Genomic DNA, 25,446 nt, shown 5'->3' with positions numbered 1-25,446 from the left:
AAAAGTATGCTCACATACATTTATAACAAAGGGCGGGAGAGACCTGGGGTTGAGCTAAACAGTCTCTTCTAAATGATTAATGCTTTAGTAGTGCAGGAGGGGGCATAAAATTCAGAGGATGGGACCACTTTCTGGGTGACAATGTAATGGTTCATCTGGTTAATTTTTTTCTCTTTGTTCCGTTATTAGCAACCTGGTTAACATAAGAATAGCTGTACGAAAGGAAAAAGAAAATCATTATTTGGCCTTTTTGCACTATTCATGCATAGGCTTTGGGAGCTTGAGTTATGAAGCTTCCATATTTATTCTGTGTAAATGCAAAACAATACTTGCACCATTCTAAACAAAGGCATGAGTGCACACTGACAAGGTTTACATCTTGAGAAAATGCATATAGTACTGCATGTAGATTCAAGTTACCACGGCCTCAGACAAGTGCTAGAAAGCTAAAGTGTCACTGTCCACAGATGTACCCAGAGAAGAATACAAGGGTGCTTTAAAGCTAAAATTGTATTCTACCAACAATGGTTCTCACAGAAGAGTGCATATGAAGATGGAAAACTTGTTGCACTGTACACTCAACACAGTTCCTCACAGAAGAGTACAATTGAAATGGAGATGGAAAGCTATATTTATGCTATAGTACCAACAGAGGTCCTCATAGAAGACTAGAATGGAAATGGAGAAAGAAATTGTAATTGCGATTTACAACCAACACTGGTCTTCATGGAAGAGTGCAAATGGAGATGGAAAGTTGTAGTTGCTCTATACTACCAACAGAGGTCCTCAAAGAAGAGTACAATACAGATAAAACAATTTAACAAAGGATTTACAAGTCAGCAGCTGAGGCGCTAGAAGAGACACCAAACCTATCACTGTTGTCATAGTCATTGAAATCAATTAGACTATTTCTTTATTGATGCATGAGTTTAACCCCTTCAGCGCGGCGTGGATTTCCGCGCTGTGCTGAAGGTTCTGTGAGCGGGCGGGGCCATGACGGAACGGTTCCGTCATGCGCACAGCGCAACCGACGCGCATGACGGAACCGCTCCGTCATGCGCATCGAAAGGGTTAACAGGGATCAGTCACCACCAACCCTCATTCGACAACAATCGAAGGTTGCTCCAGAGCTAAATTAAATTAAAAAAACTCGCCACCCATTAAATTAAAGTGAAATCAATTGCAGATCCTTGTAACAGCTAATAAATGACATCTATGTCCAAATATTCAAGTTTTCCAGGTCAAACAGATCACTGATGCAGGAGTAAAAACAGTTCTTTGTAGTTCATTCATCAGTGTTTAAATTGATTGCATCCTGAACCATTTTATATTTGTGTTTCAGCCAACATGTTTTGTTCATTCTGAAGTTCTTCAAAGCTTCCGAAATCCATGTATCCTGATTAGATCAATTACACTGTTAAAGTCCTGTCACTAATTTTGAATCACACTGAGTGGTCATAGAGCGACATCGATCACATTTATTGCTAGCACAACAATATAAAATTAATTTAATTTTGATATATTGGGTGCTGCATGTTTTTAATTAATGTTGATGAAAACACTTGTTGCAATTCATAATCAACAAAGGTCCACACAGAAGAGTACAATGGGGATGAAGATGGAAAATTGCAGTTGTGCTATACTACCAACAGAGGTCCTCACAGAAGAGTACAATGTAGATGGATATGGAGAGCAGCAATTAACAAAGGATTTACAAGTCAGTAGATGAGGCACTAGCACAGAACACTGCACCTATCATTGTTGTCATAGTCACTGAAATCAATTGGACTATTTATTTATTGATGCGCAAGTTTAACACAGATCAGCCACCACCAGCCCTCATTCGGCAACAATCAAAGGTTGTCCCATAGCTACATTAAATCAAAAGCTCAGCACCCAATATATCAAAATGACATAAATTGCACATCGTTGTAACAGCTAATCAACTGGTATCCTGATCTTTGCTATTGGTGATGCCTCACAATCTGTGCGCACAGAGGCCAAGGCTTGTCCTTTGACTTACGTGAGGTCCTGTGACAAAGAGTAGTGCACCAACTGGGGCCTTTTTATACAGGCACTTCAATCGATGTCTTGGGTTTAGTACATAGAGCAGTGGTGTTTAGTGAATCAATAGTAGTGTCACTGACGTGGAGGTCTACTGGCCTGTTTGTGTAAAGTTCTGCTTGTATGCACTAACCCAGATCCTAGCAATACCATCCCAAATGTATATTGTGCGTATTTGTATGTGTGGCTGGTATGGTACATCTATTGGGTATATGGGTGAATCAGAGTAATAGAAGCCTATAGGATTCATTTTGGATCCCCCAGGCCTGGCCTTTAAAACATGATGGAGGTAAGGTTGATTCCCAGACAGTTGAAGTGTATTACTGACATTCCTTAACCTGGTAGGAGAAGACCCAAACACTGAAGTAGGGAGAGGGAATACAAGGCTTCTCTAGAAGTTTGATTAGGCCTTTCACCAAGAAGCTCTGTTGATTAGTGTTCCTGTATTACTGATTTTTGTTAGATGGTGAGGGTGACGGAACCCCTTAGGAGAATCCAGCCTCCTGCCTTTCCATTGATCACTCTTCGGTTTGGCTGATGAATACAAGATGCAGAGATGCAGAAGTTCACACCTCTGTGTGTCTCTGTTGTGGAAGGTCCAGGCTTGAGACTACCCTATGAGGAGCATCACTCTACACAAAGACTGTGTCTAGAGAAATTAAAAGGACATCCATCCCAAACTAGTTCTGAAAATGCAGACAGTGAATCCACATATCGTATGCTTTGATTGAATAAGAGTGGGACCCACTTGCAGTTCCAATTCTGTACAACTAAGGAATTGAGTAATCCACAGAGTACTCAGAGGACTACTGTGCAAACAGGGGCTATATCATGATGTCGTCTACTGTGCTGCACCAGCGCAGAAGGGGTCTGTGTGCATGTTTTTTGGCACCTTCAGTGCACATTAACTTGAAAAATCTCAGCAGTAATGTTTTCATGATAGCAGAGCTCGGAAACACAAAGGACAATTAGGGCCCTGTGTTTCTAAGCTCTGCTGTACGGTATAAACGTTAGGTCCCCATAACTGGTGCCTGCCCTGGAGCCAGGTTCCCAGAGGTGAAGGAACTGCACCTGAATCTATCCTTTGCTGCAAGAGCTGATCACCCGTCCTGAAGTGGCTGAAAGCCAGTCTCTCTGCTGGGAGCCAGACAAACCTGCAGGGGGAGTAACTTGCTAGGAGGGAGAGCGGCTGGAGGAAGGTACGTTCCTTCTGCATGGTTCCGCCCACTTTTTACCTGGTGCTAAGCTGGTATTGACTAACCTGACTGGGATCCTGCTAATCAGGACCCCAATCTATCTGCTTTCTCCCTTGAACTGTTATGTTCAGTACTTAGGTAGATCGCAGATTCGATACAGGGGTACCCTTATCAGTCCCTAGTATATGGTACTGAGGTACCCAGGGCATAGGTACCCCATAGGTCCCCCATGGGCTAAAGCATGCATTATGCCACCCATGGGAGACCATTCAAAATACAACTACAGGCCTGCCATTGCAGCCTGTGTAAGCTGGTGCTAGCACCACTTACTAAAGGTTTCCTATATCTAGGGTCACTGCACTTAAAACCCATAAGTCACCCCTATAGCAGGCCTTATTAATCCTGAAGGGAGGGTGTTTGGTTCTAAGTGTGAGTTGGCCCCTGAATGAGCAGGACACCCCTACAGCCCATTCTCCCAGGTTGTAAGTAAAGCAGCTATATACTATATAGAGGGGCACTGCATAATTACGCAGTGACCTTCTCGGAATTGGCTGCAGTGAATCCTATCATGTTTGGTATCAAACACTGTAAACTGTGTGGGAGATATGATTCCGAGCAGTGGAAGAGCCCTCCGTTAGGCTTTCAGTGTTCCCAGTGCCAGCCTTCTAGACACAGACAGCACAAAATGGTTGCTGCTGACCAGAGACATGATTCTGCCCTCATGCTGCTGAGCCGAGCAGGGGAAGGAAGAACAATAGACATCCTGCCACAGGAAGGTAACACCACCTCCCAGACAGGATTTACTGTATTGGGATCGGGTGGGTGCGCTTGCCAGCGCCACTAAGTCTGCATGAGGGGCTCATTTGGTGTCCCTGTGTATAGTCCAATTCAAACCAGTCCTGGGAGCTGTTGGATCCCGCTCTGGCGTGAAACTGGACAAAGGACATGGGAGTAACCACCCCTCTGTCCAGACCCTTCCCTAGGAGGGTCCCCTGAATCGTCTCAACCCTTTCTTTAGGGTACTTAAGGGCTTACTTGGGTGTAGGTCCTTAGATTCGTCGTGGGACAAGATTCTGAACAAACACCACTTCTTCTTCTACCGTCTGGACACTCTGGACTTTTCTGGACTTCATTTGGGCTTGACTTCGTCAGTCTGCTGCATAGTCTGTGCCTGTGCACCATACAGGAACCTTCCAAGGCCTGTGGGCATCAAAGACACCTTATGTGAGAAAGTGCCATCTTTCTTGCATGGTATGCCCCCACTTTTTGCTAAATTGCTGAATGTACTTTGACTGAGTGTGCCCTGGGCTCCTGACAATCAGGTGCCCAGGGCCTATGTTCCTTCCCTAAACAAAAACCTCCAAATTGGAAAACCCTGGTCACATGCCAGCCCCTGGTAAATGGTACCCTAGGTACCCAGGGCCTTGTGACCAGGGAAGGCCTCTAAGGGCTGCAGCACTCATTGTGCCACCCTTAGAGGCCCTGTACCCTAACATACACACACTGCCCTTGCAGGCTGAGTGTCTGGGTACAGGACAAAACAGAGAGTCGACATGGCACACATCCCTGTGTAGTGGTTATGGAGTAGGGGGTGCACTCCTTATTTTAGTCAAATTATTCAAGCTTAATGTGGTGCTGCAGCAAGCAAGAGTTGTCCACTAATGCTGTAGGAAACTTGGTTAATTACAAGTTTGAAGGCTTGTATGTGCTGCGCACAATTCACCTGGTGTGTATACACCGCTACATAAACATAATCTCACAATTGTTTGTTTTATTCTTAGGAATTCATTTTCAATTCAAATGATACATATATTCCTATGCAGTTACACAAGACATTTTCCAAAAAGAAATTTTTACATCCAAAAAGAAATTTTTACATCATACATCTGTTACTCATAGATGCTGGTTTCAAACGAATATATACATTTGCAAAAATATACATTGATGAGTGGTCATGCCCAATGCATTTCGGAACCTGACGGTTCCTTCCTCAGGGGGAATTCTGAAATGAAAGTAAACAATACACTGTCACTTTTTGTGGCTGTGGAGGCTCAAAAACACAATTTTTATATTTTGTGTAATCTCATGGTTAATTAAATTTATGGTCGTGGAAATAATGTTGCTCAAATGTGATATTATAAAGTGTTTGTGTGTGAAGACATTCATACCTTCAGTTAGTTGACTTAGCTGTCAGAGACCGGCTTTCCTATTGGATAAAGACTAAAGAGACCAAATGTCAATTTAAATGCTGCACCCAGTAATTGGTGCTCATACTGAAACAAACAAACCGATAATCTGTCACAAAATGCACTTCCATTACTTGGGCTTACCTCTCTATGATATTTCTTATAAGCGGTCAGAAACATGAAACATGGAGGACATAACGTCAATCTGTGTCAGAGATTAGAATCGTGGAACTCTACCATTCATGCGAATAAGCAATCCGACCTCTTGCGTATTTTGAAAGCGTACTTACCTTTAAGACGCCAACTTTAATGTGTATCTACAAAACGGAAAAAGATATTTTCGGTCAATTGGCCCCGTATCGTGTATTGTACCGTGACGCAATAAGTTAACGGTCTATGTTGGCTATATTCGTACCTGAAATAGGGTCCCGACACATAGCAAGTTATCTCCGTGATGTGAGTTAGCAAAAATGACCCCAAGTCCGCGCGTTTTTCAACAATGCGAGTTCGTGAATATTCATGGACAGCGACGATGGGCTAAAACAAACGAATCAGTTTGCAGACGCCTGATCTATGAGCGCCATATTAACAGGGATACCGTATAATACAATAGTAGTGATTTGGTACTGACATCAAGATTGTAAAACGAAACCTAGTGAGCGGAGTGAAAAATAAACGTGAACACGCAAGATGCACTGAACATTCTAAAACTAGAAGTTCGACAAGAAATCTCGTTTGTGTCTACTAAAAAACCTGGTGTAATACCAGTGCCTAAATCACTAAAAAAGATGTAAACGTGAGAATAACTCTTATTATATTGCGCTTATGTAAACCAAAATTAAGTCTAATAAATACTTTCAGAGATGTTGTCACTATGCCACAAATGTACTTCAACATGCAGGGTACTTGATGCTCTAAGTCAATCTAGCGAGGTGCTAGAGCTCCTCCCCCAGGATGGGCAGGGGGAAGCTTCAAAGGCATGCCGCCTCTGTGAGCTTCCCCAGGCCACTTGCAACCCCCACTCTGGCGGGAAGCTTGGCCGGAAACCCCAAATAAGGACAGGGGATGTGCCAGCCTGCCAACCCCACCCCTCAGGTGGGGGAGGCAAGGTGAAGCACATCTCTGGGTGCTCGCCATCTTGAATATGGGAGTCCCTACCCAATCAGGACTAGGCTACTGCCCCCTTCCCACAGGAGAGTGGCAGAATAGGGGGTGTACTCACCCCAGGGCAGGGACCCATTTGTCCCTGCTCTTCACCTACCTGTAACACCCCTAAATCTAGTATTTAGGGGCACCCTGAACCTTCCTTCCCCAGATTCCAGATTCCGAAATACAAAGAAGAGTCAGAAGAAAGAAGACCTGCCCTGCAGCTGCTAAGAAGAGGAAGACACCAACTGCTTTGGCCCCAGCCCTACCGGCCTGTCGACCCTCGAACCTGCTCCAACCCGGCACCTCTTGTGGCCAGCAACCTCACAAACCCCAGAGGACCTGGCTACCTTTTGGCTCTAAGCACCTGGGACTCCCATGAGTAGAGACTCTACTCAAAACCAGCTTCTAATCCCTGGCATCTGCCCGGAACCGCAAACCCTGCACACTCTGCACCCGCCAGGCCTGGCCTGTGCCGGAGTGAACAAATACCACGAGGATGACCCCCCAGCGACTGTGACCATGAGTCCGGCACCCAAGGACTTCCCTCGACGCTCCTGATGATGTCTGCAGCCTCAGAAGTAGGTACCCCCCAACCGCGATCCACAGAGGGTAAGATTTCCTGACCCCAAACGGCACCCCTGCACCCGGCACCCTGCGGCCCCCTGTGCCCAACTCCTGGGTACCTACTTATCCTCCAACTACCCGACTTAGCACTCGAAGTGGTGGTGGCTCCTGAAGAATCTTCGCCCCCGAGCTTGCAGCCATTTTCCAAACCGGAGCTTTCCCATTGAAATCAATTGAGCGCCCGAAAGCACAAAAGCACCCTGCACCCAGCCGCCCGAGTGGCCCTGGCAGTGTAACCTCTACACCTATCTACTTCCCCATTTGCCCTGAGCAAGTGACTAGGAGCCCAGCTCCCACAGCCGCGTAGCCTGCTAGTCAGCAGCCACCAACCAAGGCCCCCCTTCCTCCCATAGGAAAACATTGGGCCTAACTCTCTCTGCACCCGGCTGCCCCTGTGCCGCTGAGGGTGTAACTACTGTACCTACCTGACCCTGGGAGACCCCTGAGTCTGTGCCCAGAACCTAAACTTTGCCAGTCGAGTACTTAACTTCAAGCCGATAACTCAATTTTCTCCATAGGGTAACATTGACTGGTTTCTTCTGAAATTTCTTCTGTGTGGAGTTTTCAAAACGTAAAATATTCACCAAAAATCAGCCGAGTAACGAAAACAAAAATACTCACCTGCTATTAGGTGAGCTCCCAGTGCTGGATCTTGGTGCCCAGCACTGACCCTGAAAAATATTCAGAACCGTACTTGCCAGTAACCCAATTTTCTTCCTTAGGAAATCATTGACTGTTTTTCTGTGAAATTTCTTCTAAGTGTTGATTTTTGCAAACTTTAAATATTCTTTAAAAATCGTATCAATTGTAAAAACGTAATTACTTACCTGTTTTGGATAAAGGTCCCAGTACTGAGTCTAGGCACCCAGTACTGGATTACAAAAGTAACGAGAACATTCTATACCTGCAGCCTGCATTTTCTTCCATAGGGAATCATTAACTGTTTTCTATGAAATTTCTTCTAAGTGTCAACTTTTAAAATAGCAAAATATTACTTAAAAATCCTAGTAGTAACTAAGTCGACTTTTATCACTTGTTTCTAAGAACTGTCCCAGGACTGAATCTAGGATCCAGTCCTGGAATTACAAAAGTAATCCTGAGAGTAATCTATTGCTAATAACCTGAAACTTCCATTGAACTCAATGCATTATTGTGTTTAAATTGTGTGCCTATTGCAACAACTTGTAAATATCTACAAAAGCCAATTGCATATTGCAAAAGTATTTACCTAGAGCATCTCATCCTGAGAAAATATATTTTAATACCTATTGTTGGTTCTAAAATAAAACAAGCATATATATTTTTTTATATTTAAACCATTGGCCTAGAGTTCAGTTATTGAGTGTGTGAAATCATTTGCTGACTGAGTGTGTGCAACAAAATGCTTTACACTGTCTTCTGATACTGCCTTACTGCTCGACCAAGCTACCACTTTAGGGAGTAAGGTTATATCTAACTTTAGCCTCTGCCAAACCTCTGGGGACTGTGGACTCTGTACACACTGTACCTATTTGGGAACCGTATATACAGAGCCACTTTCTCACACCTTAAGGAATCTCCCTTGAAGTGAAGGAGTCACTTCCCTGCATTCACAGGCACTGCAACTAAGTTGACCTCTCTGTTGATCCTGAGCTCCTCTAGACTCCATAAGGTTCTGCAACACAGGTGGTGGTTCTCCCCAGACTCCAGTGCCTCCATCCTGTGAGTCTATTTGAGGGTCACCTTTGTGTCTCTTGGGCTCACCTGATTACTCGGGCCTGGCCTGACTCCCTTGCTTGTGGTGAGTCTCCTGGACCTTGCTGATCCCGACATTGCACTGTCTTCGACTTCTGCATTGGTTGCATTTGCCAAGGCTTGTTGGTGCTACCACCAGACCCCTCAGCACTCGACATCCCACATGGGACAGCTCGTGCATGGCTCCTGGTCTTCCTCAGCATAGCCTGGTCCTCACAGCTTCAGAGTCAAGGTCATCGTCATCTTTCCTGAAACACCAGACATCGGAGGGCATTTGTCTTCCAAGTCTCCTGTTCACTCCTGAGTGACATAGACTCTGTCTTGTCTGCTTGCAGGTACCTCTCAACTAGAATCCACCTTTGGATTCCTCCAGACACTTTCTCCTTCTTCAGCATCGGCACTTTCCTGAAGTCCACCATTGGGTTTGACGGCGGTTTCCGACACCACTTCACACCTATGCACCCGGCTTCCCTGGTGTAGGTAACGTGGGTACTAGGGTATTCATGAGTGGTGTGGCTCTCCAACCTTTTGTCTTCCACCGGGTTTCTTCAGGGTTCACTGAGAAGGGTCCTTAATCTTTGAATATCCAACTGCGACTTACACGTAGACTTGTACGGAGCACGCGGTCGTGTTCCCACACTGCACACACTCTCTCTGGGGTTTCTAGTCACTCACCTTGGGTGGTTCCTTGGGTCCCCAGCACTTCTACGTCCTCTCGATATTGTCGTGACATGAGTCGTGGTTCTTATACCACTTTCTTAGTATATGGTTTGGTCCCCCCCTGGGGTCCACTGTGTATTCTTTGCTATTTATTGTGTTTCTTTGCAAAGTATTGTGTGCATTGTGCATATCTCTGGGTAGGATATATTTGTACGTGTTAGAGAGTCTTATATAATAAATACTGTTGGACTTTGACCTTTCTGCAGGGTCATCCCTGAACTTTGTGCCTTCCTCCCCTATTTTGTCTGACCTGTTTTTGCTGGTTTTATGACTCTGGGCACTTTACCACTGCTGATCCGTGCTAAAGTGCATATGCTCTCCCTATTGTAAATTGATGTATGGATTAGTGACTCCATGATTGGCTGATTTGGTTTACCTGTCAGACCCTAGTAAAGTGTGCCCAGGGCTTGTAAATCCTCATGCTGCTAGTGGGCTTGCTGCACTGGTTGTGCCACCCACAGAAGCAGCCTGTTAAAGTGTGTCTAAGGCTTGCCATTGCAGAGCCTGTGTGCAGTCTGGTACTGCCATGCTGACTGGGTAAGTGCACCCACTTGCCAGTTCCTAAACCTTCCCTTTTCTTCATATCAGACACCCCTATGGTAAGCCCAAGGGCAGGGTGCATTGTAAGTATAAGGTAGGACATGCCCTGGTGTGTGTGGCATGTCCTAATAGTGAATTACAGCCTTTTTTGTTTTTCACTATTGCAAGGCTACCTGTTCCCCATAGGCCAGAATGGGCAGTTTGATTATTACATCTTATAATCCTAACTGACTCAGGGGACATGGTGAAATTCGAGTTTAGTATGCCTGAACTCAGAATGATAAAATACATCATTTAGTGAAGTTGGTTTTAACATTATGTTTTTGAAAATACCATTTTTACAGAGTAGGTATTTTCTTGTCTAACCATCCAAACCTGCCTCTGCTAGGCTGTGTATTCCTTGTCTGGAGTTTAAGTGACAGGGGCTGGGGAAATTCCAGGAGACAGGGTGAGTCAGCACAGGGCTGAATAGAAAGATCTGCATCTAGATGGGTGGGAGGAGTTGCACCTGGGACCTGAATAGGGCTGTGCCTTCCCTCCACAATGCTGGCTCCACCTCCTGTGGTGCGTCTGATGTCTCTGCCCTGCACTCTGAAAGGAAAGAAGGAGTCTTGTCAACAAAGTGCTCCAGGACTGACCAGAAATGGTTTCGACTAGGCAAAGGCCTCTCTGCCTTCAGAGAAAAAAGAGAAACTGGGTATAAATATTGGGACCCAAACCCAAGAACTTTAGATCACTTTGGGAAACAAGAAGAAACCATTGCTGAGGAGCGGAACCAGTGAGACTGAGGAGAGACTGTCCCTAAGCTTGAGGGATTGGCCTGCAGTGGTTGCCTGACTGCCAAAGAAAGGAGAAAAGACTTTGTGTGCACTTTATTCAACTTGTGAAGGATCTCCAAGGGCTTGGAAAAGAGCTTGCCTTCTGCTGAAGTCTCAGGGACCACAGAAGAGTTCTTTGGCAGTGCCTGCTGTTTTGCGAGGCTTTCTGAGGGACTGCGTGTCGCAAGGAGCTGGAAGCACGACTCACAAGCAAGAAGCGTGTCGCCGCACTGCTGCTGTCCCTTCACAATGAGAAAGCGCCTCGCATCGCCGGAGAAGAGGATCGATGTCGCATCAGATGCCGCCGCATCACCGGGAAGCATGTCACAGGGCCTGTCGCAGCCCAGAAGAACCGTTGAGTCATCGCAGGGTCCCCGAAGCGCCTCGCATTGCCAGAGAAGAGGATCGACGTCGCAGCAGACGCCGCCGCATCATCGGGAAGCGTGTCACAGGGTCTGTCGCGGCTCACATCTTTGTCAAAGCAACTCGCATCGCCGGAGAAGAGGATCGATATCGCATCAGACACCGCCGCATCACCGGAAAGCGTGTAGCAGGGCCTGTCACGGTCCACATCGTGACGCATCAAGAAAAGATGCCATCTTTGTTTCTTTGCACCAGCTCTGCATCGCATCACAGCGTTGCGTGCCGCATTGCCATGGAATGCCAAAAATGTGCCAGTGCTGCACTTTTTTTCATGAACTTTCACAAAGTGTATTGACTCAAACAATATCACTGGCAACTGCTTTTTCAGTTGGATTTAATCAAAAAAAGATTCTTCAAGTTACATTTTTAAATTTCTCTTACAAAATACATTCCACAAACCTAAAAACACGTCTCACAATAATTCACACATTGTTGATTTAACATTTGTTTTCTTATGTACATTTGTATAACACCACCTATCATATCAAACCTACATCAACATGCAAATCCCTTACTCAGTGGTCACTCATACACACTCAAACCCATTCACATCAAATTGACAATTTAGACAAACCAAAATTATATTGAATACATATAAACAAAAAGACCATCAACATGGAAACATTCATCGTGATTTTTAATAAACTCTGTTTTTTGTTTTGACAAATAGATTGGCCTCAAAACATAAGGTCTACGCGTTTTGAATCCCTTTTCCTTGCTGGGACTCTCATCAGGACCAATATTCACTGAAAGAAACAAACAAAACTTTATTTACCAAATGACCTGACCAAAATGACCTCGAACCTCAATGAGTGCTCTTAACGCTTACCTGCAACTTAATGCTGTCATAAACTCCAAAGGTATTTCAAGTACAACCTCTACCTAAAAGCATATAATTAAAAGCCAGTCTTACTTCAACAGAAGTTGTATCTGAAATCGTAATTCATGTCATAAAGCAGTCATACCGGGGGGAAGAATGGGAGGGCGATCTTACTTGGATTCTCAGCTGGTGGTGGGCACACGATTCGTTCACTGCGCGGAAAATCTATCAATAGATGAAATATTTAGATTAGCAAGATTATATTGGCCGGTCCGCGTTTGCACCATTGTGGTAATGTTGGTTCTTATTGCATAACTTTTAATAAATCTGTATCCGTAAACCGAAGTGGGTCAGACGTTGCCCATTAAACTTGACTCGTCGGTCTACAGAACAGAAATACAAGCGAAAGTCGGGGTTTCTTTTAAGAACATTCATTCAAAGGAGGATGCCGTGTAGCCTTACAGCCTGCTTAATAGTATTCTATTTTGAAAGATTATCCGTCTTACCTTTGAAGGTTATTAATCCATCGTGTCCGCAACAGGCTTGTGATATGCTAAGATGATTCTTCCGATGCCGGAAACCATTTCCGGCCCTTGTTTTACGCGTCACGCGTCTTGAACGTGACTCGACGGTGCTCTTGGGAAGTGTAGTTCGTTTCAGAGTTTTTTTAGTTTGTTTCTAATTTAATTTGGAAAGCACAATTAAGTTGGCTGAACCTCTTCGATGGTTAATCAGTGTGTTGTTTCTGCAAGAACGGACAGTGTTAATCATTTGTGTGTATCTCAGGCTGGCCCCCTACTACCAGACATTAACCGGACCTTTGATTGACGCTTCGTGCGTCTAAGGCGTGACTGGCCAGCACTTATGGGAATTGCTGTTCTTACCAAGTTATCCTAGTTTTTTAAGAAAGCCATCCAATACTGGCTTTTTCCTATGTACTGTATCACATCAAGGTTCATAGAAGGGTTGGATCTATATATGGACACTCTCACATGCAAGCTCTTTGTGATTTTCTGCTTCCACCTGTAATGTGCCTTTATGTTGAAGTAGTGATAATTAGAGATTATAAATTTCTGATAGTTCATTTAATCCGTGAACTGATGTATTGAATTTGATGATGAGCATTGCTTCACGTTTCAATAATTTCGAGTCCAGATCACCTCCTCTGGCGTCCTGTTCAACTTTAGAAATAGTGGTCCATCTTAAATCCTTTTCCGTATGGTTGTTTGAAGACCAATGATTGACCAATGGTGCATTCTCGACATTCTTTCGAATTCTTGATTTATGTTGTTGAATTCTATGCCTAATTTCCTGGTTTGTCTTTCCAATATATAGCTTATTACACGGGCACAAGATGCCATAAGCCACAAATTTGGATTTACAGTTTGAAAACGTGTCATGTTTCCAGTGAATTCCATTATACGAAAAAAGATCTCCTTCTATGGTTGAATCACAACATACACATGTGCCACATTTGTGGTGTCCTTGTATTGGAGGCAAATTTAGAAAACTTCTAATCGTCAAATTTTTTGTTTTCGGCATAGCGGCTCGCACTATCTGGTTTGCAATGCTTTTATCTTTTTTGAAAGCAAATAGTGGAGCTTGTTTTAGAGTTGTATCCAGATTTTTTACCAGATGCCAATTTTGATTAATTGTCTTCTTTAACCAATTGGATGATGGACCAAACGTTAACACACAGACTGTTTTAGATGTATCCTTTCTTTCTAATAGCGATTCACGAGGGGTCCACCAGGCCCTCTTGATTGCTTTCTTTAGAAGCTTTTTAGGGTATCCCCGAGCGAGGAGGTTGTTTTTTAGATGATCTGCATGAAAAAAATATTCATCTTTGAATGTGCAATTGCGTCTCATTCGCAAGAATTTACCGTAGGGCAAATTTTCTTTTAGACTCCTTGGGTGGTTGCTGGAAAAGTGTAGGGCATTGTTCCTATCTGTCTTTTTCTTGTACAGCGTTGTTGCTACACTTCCATCAGTGACATAGACTTCGACATCCAAGAATGGCATTTTAGATTTTGAATAGTTTAAACTGAATTTGATATCCGATGTTCTATTATTTAGCCAAACAAAAAAAGCCTGTAATTGATCTTCTTCGCCAGTCCAAATCCTAAAAACATCGTCTATATATCGAACCCAGCTCCCAATCCAATCTTCAAAAGGATTATTGTTGTATACAAAAGTGTCTTCGTATTTTGACATATAAAGGACTGCCAATTCTGGGGCGAAAGGACACTCCATCGCCACGCCCATTATTTGGTAGAAAAATTCATCATTGAAACTGAAGTAATTGTTCTTTAGTGCAAAAGTGGCTAATTCCATAATGAATTGAGTGGGGATTTTTTCGGGTTTAGGTCTACTGTTCAGGAAGCTTTCTAACACCGCTAGGCCTTCGTCCTGTGGTATCTCTGTGTACAGTGATACCACGTGTAGCGTGACTAAAAAATTGGTATTTTCCTCAAACTTCATTAACTCCCAATTTTTTCAGAAAATCTGTGGTATCCTGCAGAAATGATTTGACCTCCAGTATGAATGGTTTGAGAAAAAAATCAACAAACTTAGAGATTGGTTCCATGAGTGATTCGCATCCAGAGACTATTGGTCTTCCCGGTGGACATGTTTGATCTTTGTGTACTTTAGGAAGTACATAGAATATTGGGATGCGTGGATGTTTATTTCTCAGATAATCATATTTCTTTTTTCCTAGGAATCCTTGATCGAAACCTTTCTGAAGAATGTTGAAAAGTTTACCCTGTAGCTCAATGGTAGGGTCTCGTGATATCTTTTTATAGCAGCGTTCATTGCTGAGTTGTTTGTTCACTTCTGCAGTATATCGATCTGTTCCCCATACAACAATTGATCCGCCTTTGTCGGCTTGTTTGATTATTATTGATGGATCATTTTTTAACTCAGCCAGAGCCTCTTTCTGTACTTTTGTAATGTTTGGTTTGGTGAATCTTTTTCGCTTTTTTTCAACATCTGCGATGTGAGACAGTTTTCCTTTTTCGAACATGATTACCTCTTTCGGAACTTTTCCTGATGGTGGACAGAACATAGATTTCTTCCTGAGTCCTGTTGTTTCTACATTCACGCTAGATGGATTTTCCGCAAAGTAGGTAGTTAGATGTATTTTTCTACAAAATTCGATAACTTCTGTATTCATTTGGATGAAGTTAGTGTCTCTTGTAGGAACAAATGACAAACCCTTTTCAAGAACACTTAATTCCACATTCGTCAGAATTTTATCCGATAGATTGTAAATCGGTGACTTGTTTAATTCTTGTAATTGTGTCGCCTTGTTGACATTTCCCACGGCTGGTTGTTGTATCTCATTCTGCCCCATGATTTTTGTTTGCCCCTTCCTAAAAAAGATGGCTGATGTTGATAATTTTGTTGGAAATTGCCACTTCTATTAAAGTCTGGACGGCTGTTAGAATTTTCTGTTTCGCTTCCACTTGATGAAGATGATGTTTCAGAAAAGGTTATAAAATTATTTCTGGATCTGCCTTGATATTCAGGAAGGAACTTTCGTGCTTCTGGTCTTGAGTAGAAGTCTATTTGTAGATATGGATATACTTTTTCTAAAGAAAAGTTCTTCTTATCTTTTTCAAATTTTGTGCCTTTTTGATTGATTGAAAAATCTTTAAATTCCAGAATTTTCTTTTCAACTTTTTCAAGGAGTGCCTTTGCGTCCGTAATGAATTGATTAGATTTTATGTCAGTTTCTAGACCGGCAATCTCTTCCAGTTGGTGTTTAGACAATCTTTGTGCCGTCTCTACAGTGAGGACCATCAAGTCTCTACTGCATTTGGTTTCAATCAGACTATACCCTTTTTTATAAATGGGATCTTCTGTGAATATAACCGGTACATTACGTATCTGTAGGCCTCCCGGGATGGTTCCTGCTCTTAGATGTTCAACTAGAAAGTGGCCATGAAGGTCAGTCCTAATTTGTTTCTTTTTGAGTCTAATGAGTCTATCCGATTCATTGGTAATTTTGGCTGTTGCACTCAAGGCTACAGAGGCAAAGAGTGGGGGGTCATTTATCAGTTTTGAAATATGCTCTTCGCTATATGCGAAGGTGTCACGATCTGTCGTCGTCGTACAAAACAAAAAAACTTTACTTGACACAAAACCACTTAGCTTAACGACAAACAATACTGTCTTCTTACTTCTGATATATCCTTAGGTTTATGGCCTATGGGTATATACAACTACCATCCAAAAACAACAACTTACAGTGCAACAACTTCTTCCCTCTATCAACCTCGCGGGCATGCACCCGCTAAATAACCGGAAACAACAATCTCGGGTCTTGGCTCAATGGCAGCAAGGCCTAGCCAAATAACATCAAATACCAAAAATGTGCCAGTGCTGCACTTTTTTTCATGAACTTTCACAAAGTGTATTGACTCAAACAAAGAGACTGAGGAGAGACTGTCCCTAAGCTTGAGGGATTGGCCTGCAGTGGTTGCCTGACTGCCAAAGAAAGGAGAAAAGACTTTGTGTGCACTTTATTCAACTTGTGAAGGATCTCCAAGGGCTTGGAAAAGAGCTTGCCTTCTGCTGAAGTCTCAGGGACCACAGACTTCACTCGCCAGCAACCCAAGAGTTTTTTGGCAGTGCCTGCTGTTTTGCGAGGCTTTCTGAGGGACTGCGTGTCGCAAGTAGCTGGAAGCGCGACTCACAAGCAAGAAGCGTGTCGCCGCACTGCCGCTGTCCCTTCACAACGAGAAAGCGCCTCGCATCGCGGGAGAAGAGGATCGATGTCGCATCAGATGCCGCCGCATCACCGGGAATCGTGTCGCAGGGCCTGTCGCAGCCCAGAAGAACCGTTGAGTCATCGCAGGGTCCCCGAAGCGCCTCGCATCGCCAGAGAAGAGGATCGATGTCGCAGCAGATGCCGCCGCATCACCGGGAAGCGTGTCACAGGGCCTGTCGCGGCTCGCATCTTTGTCAAAGCAACTCGCATCGCCGGAGAAGAGGATCGATATCGCATCTGACACCGCCGCATCACCGGGAAGCCTGTCGCAGGGCCTGTCGTGGTCCGCATCGTGACGCATCAAGAAAAGATGCCATCTTTGTTTCTTTGCACCAGCTCTGCATCGCATCACAGCGTTGCGTGCCGCATTGCCATGGAAGTGCAGTAAGAAACCGATGCATCACCTCCCCTCGCAGAGAAGAACCGACGCATCCCCTATGCAGCAGTAGGGACCCGACGCATCACCATTACTGCGTGTAAGAAACAGAAGCATCACCTTCTCTGCAACACTTTCGATGTATTGTGTTACGCATCTTAAGGTACATTGAACTCAAAGTGTCACATTTTAACATCTAAAGAGAACTAAGCTAATTCTACCATTTTAAGTACAGTACTGTGGATTTTTGTCGTTTGTGGTCTTGTGATAAGTCTATATAAAGAATACTTCTTTTTGATATACAACTTGTGTGGTGTCCATCTGTAGTGTTGTCACTTGATTACTGAATGTGTTCACAAATGCTTTACACACTGCCTCTGAGATAAGCCTGTCTGCTTCTGCCAAGCTACCAAGGGGCTGAGCAGGGGTTATTTTAGGAGTGTACCCCTTTACCCTGACTAGACGGAAGGTTCTCTATTTGTCAAAGGTACCTACCTCTGCCAACTAGAGACCCCCAAATATAACACTGGTGGTCAGCGGTGAGGGTTTTGGACTTGCATTTGTGACTCATGTACAGTGATTGGTGAACACTACTAGTGAGTGCAGACCAAAGGCAACCGCATACTGTTTTTTCTGTTTTATGGTGTCCTTCTGGAGGTATTTTTGATACTATGGCTCTGGTTAGTTGTTGCAAAATGGAACTCGACTTCTGGCACATGTTTGTCTACAGAATGGAGGAGCTATGTGTGCTTTGCAAGGAAAGGTGGCTGCCTGTGAAGAGAAGGTCCAGGGAGGATCTAAAGGCATCCCTATTTCTGTATGAGGTCCCCAGCTGGAAGGCAACACTACCAGTGGAGTCTGAACAGGAGGGATTCCCTGAGAGTGCAGGAGAAACAGAAAAAGATAGCTGGCTTCTGGATTATGAGCAGAGGCTGAGAGAAATCGATGAAGATCTGAGAGAGATTGATGAGGCTCAGAGGGCCTTAGCCCAAGGAGAAGATATTGGGGCAGCTCAGAAAGTGAGCTTTGCTGAGTTGGAGGTGGAGTCCAGCTCATATGGTGGCAGCAAAATTGAGTTATCCAGTGCTGAGGGAGTAGTACACACACCCAGAGATGTGGCACCTGATTTGAAGGAGGGGGTTAACATACACCAGGAGGTCCAAGGACATGAGGTAGCTCCAGTGGTGAGCAGTGTCCCTGAGGAGAATGGGGAAACTGACGCAGGGGTTCATAGTCCTAGTGGTGGGAGGGACACTCTACTGACTCTAGATGAGTGGTGCAGGGAGAGGGGTTCCCACATGGTTGAAGTCCTGGTGTGTGAGTGTGAAGACCGCCCAGAAGAGTGTGGGTTGAGTGTCAGAGACAGTCAGATACTGTCTTGCCACTCTCAGGAGAGTGGTGTGGGGTACGTGTGCGAGGCACTGGAGGGTGAGGTGAAGGATAGTTTGGTTAACCCTTGAAGGGGGCTGGGTAATCCAATCGTGGGAGAGCATATTGTAAGTACCTCTTTTCCAGAGCTATGCACACACCTGTTGGAGAGTGAGTTCTCCAACCCCAGGGAGTTCACATTGGAGGCAGACCTTTTGGTGGATTCCAGGGGGTCTGGAGAGGCATTGGGAAGTGACTCTGAGGGAAGTGGCTAAGTATCTTCCAACCCAGAGTGGTGAAAGTGGCTCAGAGTAGCCCAGCTAGGTCCTGTTGTATTGGGAGGGGTGTAGGGGCTCACGTCCTGTCTCAGTGGAGAAGGAGTGAGTGTGGGGTTGTGTGTCCCAAGGTGCCCGAAACCCAGTATCAGAGCCTGGATGGTTCTTTAAGGGAACACCAGGTGGGGAGCCTAGGCTGTCCTGATGGGCCGCCCGTTGAGGAGGATCCCCTAGTGTCTGGTGAACTGCGAGTGTCTGTAAGCAGGCCTCCATCAGTTCTGGTGTCTGGCAGTACCACTCCTAAGTGGAGGGTGCAGAAGTCCAGACTGAGGGGTGAGAGGGGGAAAGAGTCCCCAGTGGAAGAACCAGTGGGTCAGGGGCAAGCGAGAAGGGCTGCATCACCAGTGAATGACCATGGTGACACCACTTCTGGCCTGGGGGATCTTCGCGCACTGTCAGATGGACAGGGGTCGGGATATCTGCGCCAGGCAGACTATCACACGACACATGAGTTATGTGATACCCTCAGGGGGGGCATGCGTGCTCCCAAGGAAGTCCTGGTGCGCCGGGCAAGTGTTCAACCACTGGGTACAGACCCTGGGTTGGAGAGCCAGGTTCAGGTGTTGTCTGACCTGGAAGAAGGGGCAACTGTAATCAGTGTCCTGACCGATGTAGCTTCTAGGGGTACCACTCCTGTTGGGAGGGTGCAGTACTCTGGAAGGGGGTGCAGAGGGAGGGAGTACTCGCCTCTGACCCCGGTTCAACTGGAGGGTTTAGACCCTAGGTTGGAGGGCCAGATCAGGGTGTCCCCCCTGACCTGGAAGCCCAGTTGCAGGATAGAAACCCTGAACTGGTGGACGAATTGTGCAGGACACCTGCTACAGGCACCCTGACAATTCTGGAAGGGGGTACTGCTCCAGGTTGGAGGGTACAGAGCCCCGAGGAGGAGGACCGGGTGTGGGAGAGCCTCCCCAGTCTCTTGTTCAGCTGCCGGGTACAGGCCTGGGGCTGGTGGGTCAGTGTCAGGATGTCATACCTGACCTGACAGGAGGGAGAGTGGACAAAGGGTGTCAAGCACCTGGGGCTACTGCCCCCGCTCTCTGCGACCACAGAGGTTTGAGAGCCCTGACAGGCATAAGGCCTGGGTCTCATCACTGACTACTGTCAGTGGCCACTGTGGCTTGCTGTCTGTCTGTTGGGACACACCTTGTGAGCAAGCTAAGATTAGGTGCTGCACAGGTGGTGTCCACAGGTGAGGAGAAGGGTTCCCCATGGGTTAACTCGAAGAACCTGAGAGTATGGACAGAGGGATCCAAAAAGGTTCAGATTGGCGTAGAACTGGAATATGCCCGTGCAGTTGCGGACCAGGTCCAGGTTCTATCGCCCAAAGCAGGGAAGCCCATCAAGGTAGTCATTGGTCTACCCTGCGTTTTGGCTGGAATTGGGTTGTGTTGGACTTGGCCCTTTCTGCAGGGTCATCCCTGAACTTTTTGCCTTCCTCATGTATTTTGTCTGACCTATTTTTGTTGGTTTTATGACTCCGGGCACTTTACCACTGCTGATCCGTGCTAAAGTGCATATGCTCTCCCTATTGTAAATTGATGCATGGATCAGTGCCTCCATGATTTGCTTATGTGGTTTACCTGTCAGCCATTTTCATTTTTCACTATTGCAAGGCTATCTGTTCCCCATAGGCCGGAATGGGCAGTTTGATTATTACATCTTATAATCCTAACTGACTTAGGGAACATGGTAGAAATTCGAGTTTAGTATGCCTGAACTCAGAATGATAAAATACATCTTTTAGTGAAGTTGGTTTTAACATTCTGTGTTTGAAAATACCACTTTTAGAGAGTAGGTATTTTCTTGTCTAACCATCCAAACTTGCCTCTGCTAGGCTGTGTATTCCTTGTCTGGAGTTTGAGTGACAGGGGCTGGGGAAATTCCAGGAGACAGGGTGAGTCAGCACAGGACTGAATAGAAAGATCTGCATCTATATGGGTGGAAGGAGTTGCACCTGGGACCTGAACAGGGCTGTGCCTTCCCTCCACAATGCTGGCTCCACCTCCTGTGGTGTGTCTGATGTCTGTGCCCTGCACTCTGAAAGGAAAGAAGGAGTCTTGTCAACAAAGTGCTCCAGGACTGACAAGAACTGGTTTGGACTAGGCAAAGGCCTCTGTGCCTTCAGAGAACAAAAAGAAACTGGGTATAAATATTGGGACCCAAACTCAAGAACTTTAGATCACTTTGGGAAACAAGAAGAAACCTTTGCTGAGGAGTGGAACCAGAGAGACTGAGGAGAGACTATTCCTAAGCTTGAGGGATTGGCCTGCAGTGGTTGCCTGATTTCCAAAGAAAGGAGAAAGGACTTTGTGTGCACTTCATTCAACTTGTGAAGGATCTCCAAGGGCTTGGAAAAGAGCTTGCCTCCTGCTGAAGTCTCAGGGACAACAGACTTCACCCATCAGCTCCCCAAGAGTTCTTTAGAAGTGCCTGCTGCTTTGCGAGGCCTTCTGAGGGACTGCGTGTCGCAAGGAGCTGGAAGCACGACTCACGAGCAAGAAGCGTGTCGCCGCACTGCCGCTGTCCCTTCACAACGAGAAAGTGCCTCGCATCGCCAGAGAAGAGGATCAACGTCGCATCAGACGCCGCCGCATCACCGGGAAGCATGTTGCAGGGCCTGTCACGGCCCAGAAGAACCGTTGAGTCACCGCAGGGTCCCCGAAGCGCCTCGCATCGCCGGAGAAGAGGATCGACGTCGCAACAGACACCGCCGCATCACCGGGAAGAGTATCACAGGGCCTGTCGCGGCTCGCATTGTTGTCGAAGCAACTCACATCACTGGAGAAGAGGATCAACGTTGCATCAGACGCCGCCGTATCACCGGGAAGCGTGTCGCAGGGCCTGTTGCGGCTCGCATCATTGCTGGAGCGTCCCGCACCATCGGAGAAGAGGATCGACGTCGCAGAAGATGCTACCGCATCACCGAGAAGCGTGTCACAGGGCCTGTCGCGGTCCGCATCGTGACGCATCAAGAAAAGACGCCATCTTTGTTTCTTTGCACTGGATCTGCAATGCATCACGGCGGTGCGTGGCGCATCGACATGGAAGCGCAGTAAGAAACCGACGCATCACCTCACCGTTCTTGCGTGTAAGGAACCGACGCATCACCTTCCCTGCAACACTTTTGTTGTATTGCGTTACGCATCTTAAGGTACATTGAATTCAAAGTGTCGCATTTTATCATCTAAAGAGAAGTAAGCTAATTCTACCATTTTAAGTACAGTATTGTGGATTTTTGTCGTTTGTGGTCTTGTGATAAGTCTATATAAAGAATACATATTTTTGATATACAACTTGTGTGGTGTTCATCTGTAGTGTTGTCACTTGATTACTGTATGTGTTTACAAATGCTTTACACACTTTCTCTGAGATAAGCCTGTCTGCTCGTGCCAAGTTACCAAAGGGATGAGCAGGGGTTATTTTAGGAGTGTACTCCCTTTCCCTGACTGGACGCAAGGGTCCCTATTTGTCAAAGGTACCTACCTCTGCAAACTAGAGCCCCCCAAATCTAACAAATACATATTTTAATAAATACCTTGTGTGGTTCTTTTTCATTCGATCTATACTATCAGATTGCACTCTGGTAAAACAAGCTGCTTTATACTTCTTCTGGACTAAGCCTGAAGGCTGCTCTCCACAGCTACAACTTAGAGAGCTTTCTAAGGTTGTCTACGACCTTTTAAATCACCACAAGGGTTGTCTGGACTGGTGCAGGGTGCCATCTTAATTAAGTGGACATCATATACCAGGCCAGCTTCTCACAGCGGCAAAGTCTGTAGCTAGTGCAGTGGGTCTGTAGTAGTGGACAACGACAAAAAGCAAACTGTGTGCCCCGGTTTTGGTGCGATCTAGATTCTCCTGTGGTTCTTGGCAGGAATCATAACAATGTGGTGCACCCTGAGGTCCTGTGCCTGAAGTTATTGATTGCAGCGTGACCTCAGCTACAGCACCCAACTAATAAACTGCAGCATGACCTGACCCATTGCACAAGAAGTAATCAGTTGCAAAATGACCTGAGCCGCTGCACAAGAAGTAATTGCCTGAGGCGTGACTTGAGCCACTGCTCAAGAAGCAATCACCTACACTGTGAAATTAGCTTTCTTCGCAAGCAGTAATTAACCCTGGTGTGACCTGAGCCATGGTGCCCCACTTAGCACCTGAGGCCCACTTGTTGGCTCACCTGATGTAAAGAACCATGAACCACTGCCTGCCACTGCCTACTGCTAAAAATGCATTTCCAAAATTCACAAAGGGCAATGGGTCCGTTGAGGACCTCTTTCCATTTGCAAATGGGTTACACCTCTTTCAATGTTTCAGTTAAATATTGTTTTGCAGCTTGATTTCGGTCACGAAATATACCATAGGCAATTGGTATTTAGCAGGGATGCCCTAAACACCCACCTTTCACCTACTGATTCGGTATGGTTTCCCAAACCTATTTAATCATTAAAGCTTTTTTAAATCATTAAAAAGGCTCAGTACATTTGAAAAAGGGTTTCAGCATTTGCAAACCCTGGAACAATAAAACCCTTTGTAAATCTGGCCCAAAGCCCCTTATGCCTACTACACATTTCAGCACTGATGCTTGTGGCGATCAATGTCATGTATGGGATTCAGGCACTTCAATTCCCCCAAAATCCTTCAGCAATTTTCAAATTGTGAATGATAGAATAGATGACTGTTAAACAGTTACGTTTTTCTGTGCACTCATATATTTTCCCACTATTCAAAAACATTTCAGAGTTCGTTGCGTGCTACTTCATCCTTGCACTGTGTCTAGCAGTGCTCATACATAATGGAAAACTACGTGGGTCAGACAGGTCAGTCCCTTGGATGCGTGCACTTTTTACTTGAAACAAAGAGTTTCTTAACTTAATTTTATATATTTTCCAAAACATTCACAAACTTCATAAATGATTATTCCTTGAATTTATTCATTCATTTGTTTGAATCTTTAAAAATGCATTTCGGGTCATTTGTCGACCCTTCATCAGGGGTCTACAAGATAAATACAGGAGAACCAAATAAGCTAGTATCCAAAAGCATAACAAATAAAACAATACAAAAACGTCTTCACTCATTACAAATCAAGTGTCTTATGTACATAACAGCAACATGGTCCCTTTCATTTTCACAGTACTCCAAAATAGTTGTTATGTTTTGACTTAAATGAAAACAACATTAATTTCAACATATGCGCACTAGATGTTCCAACGAATAGAATTAAACTCAAGAGACATGAAAAAACAGAACATTTCAACATATACACGCCAGATGTCAAAGCGTATTAAGTTCAAGTAGCGCGTTGATGATACTCTGTGTGTGAACCAACGGAGAACTACATTCAGTCGTAAACACTGTGACCAAAATTCTGTCAATAACGCCACTTGCAAAACCGCCTACTGATTTATGCACTTACTTTCAAAGCTTTCTGGGAAGCTCTGTAAATGAAGAACAAGTTGAGTTTCACTCCCTATAAAACAGCGCAAAACTCATCATGGAGATTGCCTATATCATGGGTTAGAAATGGACCTATTGGTTCAATGTTAACTCTGCACGTAACTCCGCTCTCGCGGAATGACCCTAGTCACATATTAGAAACCAGCCTCTCTTTTCACGCTCCCCCTTCACATGACACGCTACTCTGCGCTCCGTGTCATTATGTGTATATCGGGTCTGAAATATCACAACCTTACTTATATTACTACAAAACATAACGCTTTGAAGCGTCAATTATGCATTTGATGAAAACATTAAAAATCAAACAGTGTGCAAAAAATATTAGTCAAAATATTAGTCAAAATATGTGTTCCATTTATAGTGCTGGTATAGCTCATATTGTGCGAATGGGAGAAACAATAAAGCATTATTGAAGAGTCTGCTTCATAGAAAACATGTAAGTTCAATCCTGTCATTCATCCCATGCGGTTGCATGGAATTGAGTTTTTTAATCCAAAAGTATTCAGTTCTCAGACGTTGCTTGTGCGGATCCATATCCTGGCATATTTTTATAGCTTCCAAAATCATAAATCTGACTTGTGCAATGGTATGCCCTGTTTCAAGCCAATGCGTGGCCACTGTAGACTTTCAAGCGAATGTTGCTTTTGTGTTCTGTCATTCTAACCTTCACTTTTCTTTCAGTTTGTCCCACATAAATTCTGCCACAAGGGCATTTGATGGCGTATATGACATTCTTAGTATCACATGTGCTCGAATGTAACAACGGTATTTTAGTACCCTTGGTGGGATGTGTAAATTCATTCCCTTGAATTACATTGTTACAATGTGTGCAATTTTCACATCTCTGCATCCCTCT

The sequence above is a fragment of the Triturus cristatus genome, chromosome 2_2 (genome assembly GCF_964204655.1).
Source record: "Triturus cristatus chromosome 2_2, aTriCri1.1, whole genome shotgun sequence".
In the NCBI taxonomy this organism is placed as follows: Eukaryota; Metazoa; Chordata; class Amphibia; order Caudata; family Salamandridae; genus Triturus; species Triturus cristatus.
Note: the sequence above shows the minus strand (reverse complement) of the source record.